Source organism: Moschus berezovskii, chromosome 5 (genome assembly GCF_049115385.1).
Source record: "Moschus berezovskii isolate FMDL1 chromosome 5, NW_MosBer_1.0, whole genome shotgun sequence".
NCBI classification, from domain to species: Eukaryota; Metazoa; Chordata; class Mammalia; order Artiodactyla; family Moschidae; genus Moschus; species Moschus berezovskii.
Window position 1 is genome coordinate 23,574,040 of NC_142464.1, and position 12,920 is coordinate 23,586,959.

Below are 12,920 nucleotides of genomic sequence, written 5' to 3' on the forward strand. Positions count from 1 at the left end.
TTTTTGTACAGTTCTTCTGTGTATTCTTGCCACCTCTTCTTAATATCTGCTGGGTCATATGCTGGTCTTATTCCTATTTTTTTAAGGAGTCTCCATACCGTCTTCCATAATGGCTGTATCAATTTACATTCCCACCAACAGTGCAAAAGCATTCCCTTTTCTCTACAACCTCTCCAGCATTTACTGTTTGTAAACTTTTTGATGATGGCCATTCTGACTGGTGTGAGTGATATCTCATTGTGGTTTTGATTTGCATTTCTCTTATAATGAGTGATGTTGAACATCTTTCATGTGTTTCTTAGCCATTTATATGTCTTCTTTGGAGAAATGTCTCTTTAGGTCTTTTTCCCAGTTTTTGATTGGATGGTTTGTTTTTCTAGCTTTGAGTTGTATGATCTGCTTATATATTTTGGAAATTAATTCTTTGTCAGTGGTTTCATTTGCTATTATTTTCTCCTATTCTGAGGGTTGTCTTTTCACCTTGCTTATAGTTTCCTTGCTGTGCAAAAGCTTTCAAGTTTAATCAGGTCCCACTTGTTTACTTTTGTTTTTATTTCTGTTACTCTAGGAGGTGGGTCATAGAGGATCTTGTTTTGATTTATGTCATAGAGTGTTCTGCCTACATTTTCCTCTAAGAGTTTGAGAGTTTCTGGTCTTACATTTAGGCCTTTAATCCATTTTGAGTTTATCTTTGTGTATGGTGTTAGGAAGTGTTCTAATTTCATTCTTTTACATGTAGCTGTGCAGTTTACCCAGCACCATTTATTGAAGAGCCTGTCTTTGCCCCATTGTATATTCTTGCCTCCTTTGTCAAAAATAAGGTACCCATAGGTGCATGCGTTTATTTCTGGGCTTTCTATCTTTTTCCATTGGTCTATATTTCTGTTTTTGTGCCAGTCCCATACTGTCTTGATGACTATAGCTTTGTAGTATAATCTGAAGTTAGAAAGGTGTATTCCTATAGCTCCATTCTTCTTTCTCAAGACTGCTTTGGCTATTCAGGGTCTTTTGAGTTCCCATATGAATTGTGAAATTTTTTTATTCTAGTTCTGTGAAAAATGCCATTGGTAATTTGATAGGGATTGCATTGAATCTGTAGATTGTATTTGGTGTATAGTAATTTTTACAATATTGATTCTTCCTACCCAGGAACACGGAATAACTCTCCATCTGTGTATGTTGTCTTGGATTTCTTTCATCAGTGTCTTACAATTTTCTGCATACACTTCTTTTGTCTCCTTAGGTAAGTTTATTCCTACATATTTAATTCTTTTTGTTGCTGTGGTAAATGGGATTGATTCCTTAATTTCTCTTTCTGATTTTTCATAGTTAATATGTAGAAATGCAAGTCATTTATATGTATTGATTTTGCATCCTTCAACATTGCTAAATTCACTGATTAGCTCTAGTAATTTTCTGATACTGTCTTTAGGATTTTCTATGTACAGTATCATCATGGGGTCGCAAAGAGTTGGACATGACTGAGCGACTGAACTGAACTGAACTGAATGTACAGTATCATGTCATCTGCAAACAGTGAGAGCTTTACTTCTTTTTTTCGATTTTGATTCCTTTTATTTTTTTTTTCTTCTCTGATAACTGTAGCTAAGATGTCCAGAACTATATTGAATAACAGTGGTGAAAGTGGACACCCTTGCTTTGTTTCCTTAGGGGGAATGCTTTCAATTTTTCACCATTGAGAATAATGTTTGCTGTAAGTTTAACACATATGGCCTTTACTATGTTGAGGTAGGTTCCTTCTATGCCCATTTTTTGAAGTTTTAATCATAAATGGGTACTGAATTTTTTCAAAGGCTTTTTCTGCATTTATTGAGATTATCATATGGTTTTATCTTTCAATTTGTTAATATGGTGTATCACATTGATTGATTTGCGTATATTAAAGAATCTTTGCTTTCCTGGAATAAACCCAACTTGATCATGGTGTATGAGCTTTTTGATATGTTGCTGAATTTTGTTTGCTCAAATATTGTTGAGGATTTTTGCATCTATGTTTATCAGTGATATTGGCCTGTAGTTTTCTTTTTTTGTGTTGTCTTTGTGTGGTTTTGGTATCAGGGTGACTATGGCTTCGTAAAATAAGTTTGAAAGTGTGCCTTCCTCTGTGATTTTTTGAAAGAGTTTTAGAAGGGTAGGCATTAGCTCTTTTCTAAATGTTTGATAGAATTCTCCTATGAAGCCATCTGGTCCTGGGCTTTTGTTTTTTGGGAGATTTTTGATCACAGCTTCAATTTCAGTGCTTGTAATTGGGTTGTTCATAATTTTTATTTCTTCCTGGTTTAGTCCTGGAAGATTGAACTTTACTAAGACTCTGTCATTTCTTCCAGGTTATCTCCATTTTATTGCCATATAGTTTCTCATAATAGTCTCTTAAAATCCTTTGTATTTCTGCATTGTCTGTTGTAACCACTCCTTTTTCATTTCTAATTTTGTTGATTTGATTCTTCTCTCTTTTATTCTTGATGAGTCTGGCTAAAGGTTTGTCAATTGTTTATCTTCTCAAAGAACCAGCTTTTAGTTTTATTAATCTTCACTATTGCTTCTTTCATTTCTTTTTCATTTATTTCTGCTCAGATCTTTATGATTTCTTTCCTTCTACTAATTTTGGGGATTTTTTGTTCTTCTTTTTCCAGTTGTTTTAGGTGTAAAGTTAGGTTGTCTATTTGATGTTTTTCTTTTTTCTTGAGGTGGGATTGTATTGCTATAAACTTCCCTCTTAGAACCGCTTTTGCTGCATCCCATAGGTTTTGAGTTGTCGTGTTTTCATTGCCACTTGTTTCTAGAAATTTTTAAATTTCCCTTTTGATTTCTTCAGTAACCTGTTGGTTATTTAGAAATGTGTTGTTTCCATGTGTTTGTGTTTCTTACAGTTTTTTCTTGTAACTGACATCTAGTCTCATAATGTTGTGGTTGGAGAAGATGCTAGATACGATTTCAATTTTCTTAAATTTACTGAGGTTTGATTTGTGACCCAAGATGTGGTCTACCCTGGAGAATGTTCCATGTGCACTTGAGAAGAAGGTGTATTCTTCTGCATTTGGATGGAATGTCCTGAAGATAGCAATGAGCTCCATCTCATCTAATGTATCATTTAAAATTTGTGTTTCCTTATTAATTTTCTGTTTTGATGATCTGTCCATTGGTGTTCAGTTCAGTTCAGTCACTCAGTCATGTCTTTGCGACCCCATGAATCACAACACACCAGGCCTCCCTGTCAATCACCAACTCCTGGAGTTCACTCAAACTCATGTCCATCAAATTGATGATGCCATCCAGCCATCTCATTCTCTGTCGTCCCCTTCTCCTCCTGCCTCCAATCCCTCCCAGCATCAGAATCTTTTCCAGTGAGTCAACTCATCTCATGAGGTGGCCAAAGTATTGGAGTTTCGCTTTAGCATTAGTCCTTCCAATGAACACCCAGGATTGATCTCCTTTAGAATGGACTGGTTTGATCTCCTTGTGGGGTGTTAAAGTCTCCTACTATTATTGTGTTACTGTCAAGTTCTCCTTTTATTTCTGTCAGAGCTTGTTTTATGTATTGAGGTGCTCCTATGTTGGGTGCATATATATTTACAATTGTTATGTCTTCCTCTTGAATTGATCTCTTGATCATTATCTAGTGTCCTTCCTTATCTCTTGTATTCGTCTTTATTTTAAGATCTATTTTGTCTGATGTGAGGATTGCTTCTCCAGCTTTCTTTGCTTCCCATTTGCATGGGATATATTTTTCCATCCTCTCACTTTCAGTCTATATGTGTCTTGAGGTCTGAAGTGGGTCTTGTTTTTGTATCAGTTCAGCCAGTCTGTGTCTTTTGGTTGGAGCATTTAATCCATTTACACTTAAAGTAATTATTGATATGTATGTTCCTATTGCATTTCTTAATTGTTTAGGGTTGATTTTGTAGATCTTTTTTCTTCTCTTCTATTTCTTGACTATATAAGTCCACTTAACATTTGTTGTAAAGCTGGTTTGGTGGTACTGAATTCTCTTAACTTCTGCTTGTCTGAAAAGCTTTTTATTTTTCCATCAATTTTGAATAAGATCCTTGCCAGATACAGTAATCTTGGTTGAGATTTTCCCCTTTCAGTACTTTAAATATATCCTGCCATTCCCTTCTGGCCTGCAGAGTTTCTGCTGAAATATCACCTGTAAAACATATGGAGTTTCCCTTGTATGCTATTTGTTGCTTCTATCTTGCTGCTTTTAATATTCTTTCTTTGTTTAGTCTTAGTTAGTTTGATTAGTATGTGTCTTGGTGTGTTTCCCCTTGGGTTTATCCTGTATGGGACTCTTTGTGCCTCTTGAACTTGATTGACTATTTCTTTTGCCATGTTGGGGAAATTTTCAACTATAATCTCTTCAAAAATTTTCTCATACCCTTTCTTTTTCTCTTCTTCTTCTTCTGGGACCCCTATAATTCAAATGTTGGTGCATTTGATATTGTCCCAGAGGTCTCTGAGACTATTCTCAGTTTTTATCATTCTTTTTACTTTGTTCTACTCTTCAGAAGTTATTTCCACCATTTAATCTTTTAGCTCATTGATTTGTTCTTCTGCTTCAGATATTCTGCTACTGAGTCCTTCTACAGTATTTTTAATTTCAGTATTGTGTTGTTTGTCTCTGCATATTTATTCTTTAATTCTTCTAGGTCTTTGTTAATTGATTCTTTCATTTTCTCCATTTTGTTTTCAAGTTTTTTGATCATGTTTACTATCATTATTCTGAATTCTTTTCCAGGTAGTTTGCCTACTTCCCCTTCATTTATTTGGACTTCTGGGTTTCTAGTTTGTTTCTTCATTTGTGTAGTATTTCTCTGCCTTTTCATTATCTTTTTTTAACTTATTGTGTTTGAAGTCTCTTTTCCCCAGGCTTCAAGGTTGAATTCTTTCTTCTTTTTGGTTTCCGCCCTCCTAAGTTTGGTCCAGTGGTTTGTGTAAGCTTCAAATAGGGTGAGATTTGTGCTGAGTTTTTGTTTGTTTGTTTGATTTTCCTCTGATGAGAAAGACTGAGTGAGGTGGTAATCCTGTCTGCTGATGATTGGGTTTGTGCTTTTGTTTTGTTTGTTGTTTAGATGAGGTGTCCTGCACAGGGTGCTATTGGTGGTTGGGTGATGTTGGGTCTTGTATGCCAGTGGTTTCCTTTGTGTGAGTTTTCACTATTTGATACCCCTTAGGGTTAGTTCTGGAGAAGGCAGTGGCAACCCACTCCAGTACTCTTGCCTGAAAAATCCCATGGGTGGAGGAGCCTGGTAGACTGCAGTCCATGGGGTCGCTAAGTGTTGGACATGACTAAGCAACTTTACTTTTACTTTTCACTTTCATTAATTGGAGAAGGAAATGGCAACCCACTCCAGTGTTCTTGCCTGGAGAATCCCAGGGATGGGGGAGCCTGGTGGGCTGCCATTTATGGGGTCGCACAGAGTCGGACACAACTGAAGCGACTTAGCAACAGCAGCAGCTGCAGGGTTAGTTCTATGGTAGTCTAGGGTCTTGGAGTCAGTGCTCCCACTCCAAAGACTCAAGGCTTGATCTCGAGTTTTGTGTGGGTCTGAAGGCCTCTTGATGAAAGTGAAAGAGGAGAGGGAAAAGTTTGGCTTGAAGCTCAACATTCAGAAAACGAAGATCATGGCATCTGGTCCCATTACTTCATGGGAAATAGATGGAAAAACAGTGGAAAAAGTGTCAGACTTTATTTTTTTTTGGCTCCAAAATCACTGCAGTGCTGATTGCAGCCAGGAAATTAAAAGACGCTTACTCCTTGGAAGGAAAGTTATGATCAATCTAGATAGCATATTAAAAAGCAGAGACATTACTTTGCCAACCAACGTCCATCTAGTCAAGGCTATGGTTTTTCCCGTGGTCATGTATGGATGTGAGAGTTGGACTGTGAAGAAAGCTGATCGCCGAAGAATTAATGCTTTTGAACTGTGGTGCTGGAGAAAACTCTTGAGAGTCCGTTGGACTGCAAGGAGATCCAACCAGTCCATTCTAAAGGAGATCAATCCTGGGTGTTCATTGGAAGGACTGATGCTAAAGCTGAAACTCCAATACTTTGGCCACCTCATGCGACGAGTTGACTCACTGGAAAAGAGTCTGATGCTGGGAGGGATTGGGGGTGGGAGGAGACGGGGATGACAGAGAATGAGATGGCTGGATGGCATCACCGACTAGATGGACATGAGTTTGAGTGAACTCCGGGAGTTGATGATGGACAGGGAGGCCTGGCATGCTGTGATTCATGGGGTCGCAAAGAGTCGGACACGACTGAGTGACTGAACTGAACTGAACTGATATATTCTTTTCCATTGGTCAGGTACTCCTGTCCACTCTCAGCTGGTGTTCTGCATGCACTTCTGTGTCTGAAGGTGTATTCTTGATGTATCCGTGGAGAGAGATATACTCTGTGTCCACCTACTCCTCCATCATCTTGTTCTCGATAGATTTCATTTTTAAGGCTATGATTCTTATGTAAAAGAGATATTCATCAATTTGACCGTATAAAAAACTTTTTTGAAAATCTACTTGGTGAATAGATTGCATCAAGATGGTGGAGGAGTAAGATGTGGAGCTTACGTTCTCCCACAAAATACATCAAAAATACATTGACATGTGGATTGGTTCTCATAGAACATCTACTAAACCCTAGCAGAAGACCTCAGACTTCCAGAGGCATGATAAAATCTCTACATAACTATGGGGTTGGCTAAGGTCTTTGCTGGGAGGCAGTGCAGCTTATTTTCCACAGGTGCTGATCCACAGAGGACTCTCTTTGGAAACAACTTGCACTTTATAACTGGACAGGAAAATCTTTTGGTGAGCGAGAAGGCTAAAGGAAATGAAGGCCAGTGGCGTGACTGTGGCAGAGGCCCTCAGTTACTCTTGAGGAGACCGCCTCAGCCCCAAACCACCGTGACCACTTAACAAGACTGCCTTTCCCACAGAGTCTCTATTAGTTCTCTTGTGACAACAGAATTTATAGCACAGATGGAATTCTCCTGCCATGATATGGTCTGGCACTGTGTGGTAACAACAGTGACCAGGAGACACCAGTGAAAATGACGTGTGTGTTTACATCAGTGTCCATATACCTCATATGAAATGGGTCACTAGTGAGTACGTGACCCAAACAAGCATAGTGACACAAGGTCGACTTTTGGAAGGAGCTATGTATGGATGTGAGAGTTGGACTGTGAAGAAAGCTGATCACCGAAGAATTGATGCCTTTGAACTGTGGTGCTGGAGAAGACTCTTGAGAGTCCCTTGGACTGCAAGGAGATCCAACCAGTCCATTCTAAAGGAGATCAATCCTGGGTGTTCATTGGAAGGACTGATGTTAAAGCTGAAACTGCAATACTTTGGCCACCTCATGCGATGAGTTGACTCGCTGGAAAAGACTCTGATGCTGGGAAAGGTTGGGGGCGGGAGGAGAAGGGGTTGACAGAGAATGAGATGGCTGGATGGCATCACCGACTCGATGGACATGAGTTTGAGTGAACTCCAGGAGTTGGTGATGGACAGGGAGGCCTGGCGTGCTGTGATTCATGGGGTCGCAAAGAGTTGGACACGACTGAGCCACTGAACTGAACTGAACTGAAAGAGAAGTGTGGGAAAGAACTGTGTATTATATACAGCCTGAGCTGTGAGCTGAACTGCAGGAGAAATGCAAAGCCTGTGTTGGAACGATGAGCCAGCTATAAAAAGGGAGCAATGAGGACAGGGTAGAGACCAAGACTGAGAGCAGGAGTGGTTAATGCGAAGTGTGGGGAAAAATTCTTTTCACCATACTAATAGCTTTGCATTATTATTGATTTATGAGTATCCATTAGCTTTACTAGAGTCAGTACTGAGCATGAGTATGACATACTCCTTTGTAATCTAAGGGCCCCCCACCCATGGCTTGTTAATCTAATATCAGTAACAGAGTCTCCAGCACGAGTCATAACCCAGAGCACTTCCCTGCATGGGAAGGAGCAGGAGAATAGCTGGCATTGGGCATATTTCATGGAAATACTGAGAACCTCGGGAAGTGTATACAGACCCGCCTGGAGCTGGGGAAAGACACCCTAGCTAGAGTAGGAATAAAAGAGTACCAATTAAGTAGAGTTACTATCCCAATTAAGCAACTGTCACGGCCATTAAGAAACTCAAATGAATTTGCTCTGTGATGTCCAGTGAGCTTGCCTGGTGACGGCCTGATTAAGTGCATCACTGATCAGGGCACTGTAGTGATTATTAACATTTCTCAGCTCTTCCATGTCTCTCTGAATGCTCTGGGAATGACCATTGGCATGGATCCTTGAATGAATGAAGATGATTCTGGAAATGAAAAGGACATCACAGTCAAAAGGAAACATTCAAATGGCCAGAACAGGTCTTGTTGAAACTGCTGAAGCAGCCAGCTGCCTAAGCTTTTCTTGGGATTCTGGGCCATTCCCTCTCTCTGGCTGTCTCATGTCTTGTGATCTAAACAGCTCTCAGGGGTTCTTTGGTCAAACAGGCTAGCCCTGCTTCCTCCTTTTGCTTGGCTGGCAACTCTCACATAGACTTCAATGGCAAAAAGCTGTCATCAGTTCATAAAAGGATCAAACACCTTAAGATGTTGTATACAAGTCCCAGTGATGTTTTCAAATACACTTCCTTTCCTAGTTCCTCATAGATAACCTTTTGGCATGCAGTGAAGTTATTTGGAAGGCAGAAAGCTAGTCCTGGTTTGAGGGAAGTTTTTCCACCCACTAGTTGTCATCATACATAGCTTGGTTGGAGAGACATCTCATCAATGGAACCTTGTAATATTCCTGTTAGCCACCTTCCTTTTCCTAGGGAACAGAGGTCAAGGGAAGGTCTTTCAAAAGAGGCCAATTGTCAAGGCTGGGGATTACTTTCAAGTCTGCCATCACAGTTCTTATTCTTAACAATTTCTCCCCAAAGAGAAGCAAAAGAAAACACAGCTTTTGATGATGGTTGTTGTTTTCATGCCAGCCTAGTTCCTAGCAGAAGAGTTTTCCAACTCTAAGGCTAAATATTGGTTGAGTGTTTAAAGAGGACTTAGAAGATAAAGAATGAGGAGAATATTTTGCTACCATCCTATCCATGGCTAGTGGGGCTTTCTTGCTGTCTAGGACAGGAGGTAGAGGATGGATGAGTTGGCTTGGGAAAGAGGAGACTGGCCCACTATTCAGAGAATCACCATGTCTGGTCAGACTGTGGAAAACTTCTAAGGCTTCTTTTGAGACCCTGAAGCTTTTCTCCATGGGGTTCCTCCTGTGAACCACGAAACAGAACATGACTTGAGTGACTATATTCTCAGTTCTCCCAAGAATGGCAGAGAGTTTGTGTTATTCTGGAAGGTGCAAGAGAAGAGAAGTTTGTTCGGTATGGGCAAGTGGTATCTCTTCCAGCAATTATGGCTTAATTCCATCTCAGAACTGGCTGATGAAGGTTGTAAGGGAAACACTACACCTAAAGGCCTGGAGTCAGAGGAGCTAGATAAAATGGCCTTTTCAAGAAGCACAGATGATTACTGCGCTTTAAAAATAAATGCATGTGCTTAAAATTTATCTTTCACACAGTTGCAAAGTTTAGGGAAATTTTTTTCAGATGAATCCAAGAAGAACTCCAAAAGTCTCTCAAAGCTCTAGATGGGAGGGTCACAACAAAAGGAAACAAAAATTGCTCCACTTTGGATTCAAATGACCAAATATGAGCTCATTTCCCAAAGTAATAACTCTGCATCAAATGTGTTAATTTTTCCTTCTTTCTCACAACAAACATTTTGTAGGTCACTATCTGGGTAATGGTGTTAGGGACCTAATAAATGTCTTAGCTGTAAGTTAGACCCTGTGTCAAGGCATCCACAGTCAACACAGGGAGGGCAGGCATACAAGATGGTCCCAAGAATGCAAGACGGATGGATGCGAGAGCTATTCAGAAAATAGAATCCTTATGAGTTGATAATCAGCTGGATTGGTAGATTAGAGAAAGGTGCTAATTTGTGGGGGTAGCTTTTCTAGGCCTTAAATGGGAAATATATGAGGTAGAATGGCGTTGTGGTTGTGACTGTTGTGGTTGTTACTGTTATGTGGGTGGGGGTGAGATGGTGATGATGAGCTTAGCGTTGGAAGAATTTGAGGTCCGGTTAAGGGATCCAAGTGAAGGCACAGTGAACAGCTGGACACAGGGCAGGAATCTCATCAGGAGATGCATATCTGAGAGTTCCTAGAAGTTGTGGAATATGTATAGCTCATTCATGGGGTTGTGTTCACTGAGGAAAGGTCTTCGTTTTAGTGAAATTGAGAAGCAAAGATATGTTTGTGGTAGCTGCATTTGTCCGGCACATTCAAAAGATGACATAAATGCAGCCATCAGAGGGTTTCTTGGCCTTGACTCTGACCCAAGGAAACCTTTGCAGGCTTGCTTTTTTGAGTACCAAATCCAACAGCTTTGGCACTTTGCTTGGACACAACTCCTTTTTCTCCCTTCAGAGACTATAATTCTCTAGTTTTCTCCAAGCTCTTGACTTCCCTGAGAGAGACCAAAAAGCCATCTGTGTTCCAATATGTTCTTTTTGCAAATCCACCTGAGTTTGTGGCCCGTTGCAGGAGGAGATTAAGTAGGAAGACCAGTTGATAGATTATTAATATAAGTTAGCATCCATATAGCCAAAAATTTATGAGTCCTCAAAGTTAAAAATATCTGCATCAATTCTTTTGAAAAAAGAGCCAAGTGTGATGATAGGAAATTTTAAACCATTACACAGAAAAAGTATGCACAACAAATACTGAAATACTGCATTTATTGAAAATAATCAAGAAAATAATGTAATGTGAAAAGCAACATCTAGCACAGAGGAAAAGAAGAGGTCATAATATAGTTACTTTCACCTAAGTAAGTGAGTGAAGAAATTATTCGTAATAATATTCAAAATTATATGTAATAATTTTTTCAGAAAAATCAATGAGCCATGTAGACTAAAACAGCAGTTATTTATAAATGAGGCAAAATACTTAACTCCAATATCTTCATAAATGTATTGCACCTCAGAAAGGGTTCCTAAGTACTGAGGGACCCAAATATTGCACTGCCCTGGGTGAAAGGGAAGAAGTTTTGTGAGAAGTTGTGCATAGTTTGGCAGTTAAGGAGTTGGGCATAAGAGTCAGACTTGCTGGATTCAGATCCCTGCCCCACAGCCTGATTGTGTGCAAATTACTTTTCCAAGTCTCCATTTTCTCATCTATAAAACAGGTATAACATTAGAACTTTTGGTCAGTGCCAGTATAAGAAATAAATGAGGTAACATGGAGTCTGGGATGTAGTTCAATAAATATTATGAGGCCATGACGATGATGTTGACTGAGAAGGATTTTGTTGCTTGTTGTTTTTCTTTAATTAATTTTTACTGGAGGATAATTGATTTACAATGTTGTGTTAGTTCTGCTGTACAACAAAGTGAATCAGTTATGTTGCTGTTGCTGTTCAGTTGCTCAGTCATGTCTGACTCTTTGCCACCCTGTGGACTGCAGCACGCCAGGCTTCCCTCCAGAGCTTGCTCAAACTCATGCCCATTGAGTCAGGGATGCCATCCAACCAACTTTGCCTCTGTTGTCCCCTTCTCCTCCTGCCTTCAATCCTTCCCAGCATCAGGGTCTTTCCTAATGAGTAAGCTCTTCAAATCAGGTGGCCAAAGAATATCCACTCTTTTTTAGATTCCTTTCCCATTTGGTCATTACAGAGTATTGAGCAGAGTTCCCCGTGCTATACAATAGGTTCTTATTAGTTATCTATTTTATACATGGTAGTGTGTATGTTTGGAGAAGGAAATGGAAACCCACTCCAGTATTCTTGCCTGGAGAATCCCAGGGATGGAGAAGCCTGATGGGCTGCCAGTTATGGGGTCGCACAGAGTCGGACACGACTGAAGCGACTTAGCAGCAGCAGCAGCAGTGTGTATATGTTAATCTCAACCTCCCAATTAATCCCTCCCACTTTTCCCCTTTGGGAATGATAAATTTGTTTTCTACATATGTGACTCTGTTTTGTAAATAAGTTTATTGCATCATTTTTTAGATTCCACATATAAACAATATCATTTGGTATTTGTTTTTCTCCATCTGACTTACTTCACTCAGTATGATAGTCTCTAGGTCCATCTACACCTGCAAATGGCATTAGTTTGTTCTTTTTATGGCTGAGCAATATTCCACTGCAATACTTTGGCCACCTCATGCGACGAGTTGACTCACTGGAAAAGACTCTGATGCTGGGAAAGGTTGGGGGCAGGAGGAGAAGGGGACGACAGAGAATGAGATGGCTGGATGGCACCACCAACTCGATGGACATGAGTTTGAGTGAACTCCGGGAGTTGGTGATGGACAGGGAGGCCTGGCATGCTGTGATTCATGGGGTCGCGGAGAGTCAGACACGACTGAGCGACTGAACTGAACTGAACTGAATATTCCACTGTATAGATATACCATATCTTCTTTACCCTTTCATCTGTTGATGGACATTTATGTTGTTCCATGTAAATAATGCTGCAGTGAACACTGAGGTGCATGTATCTTTTCAAATTATGGTTTTCTCTGGATATATGCCCAGGAGTGGGATTGCCTGGTTATACGGTAGCTCTACTTTTAGTTTGTTAAGGGACTTCCATACTGCTCTCCATTGTGGCTATACCAATTTACATTCCCACCAACAGTATGAGAGGATTCCCTTTGACTGAGAAGGATTCTGAATTGAGATGTGACTCAAAACCACATATTATTAAAACAGGACATTGAGGAACATTACTTAAATACACTATTTTTACAATATGATACAGATGGAGAGTCAGAGTTGCTGCATATGGCTGCACAATTCCTGGGGCTCTGTTCATGAGAGGTTAACACACAGAGAGCCTT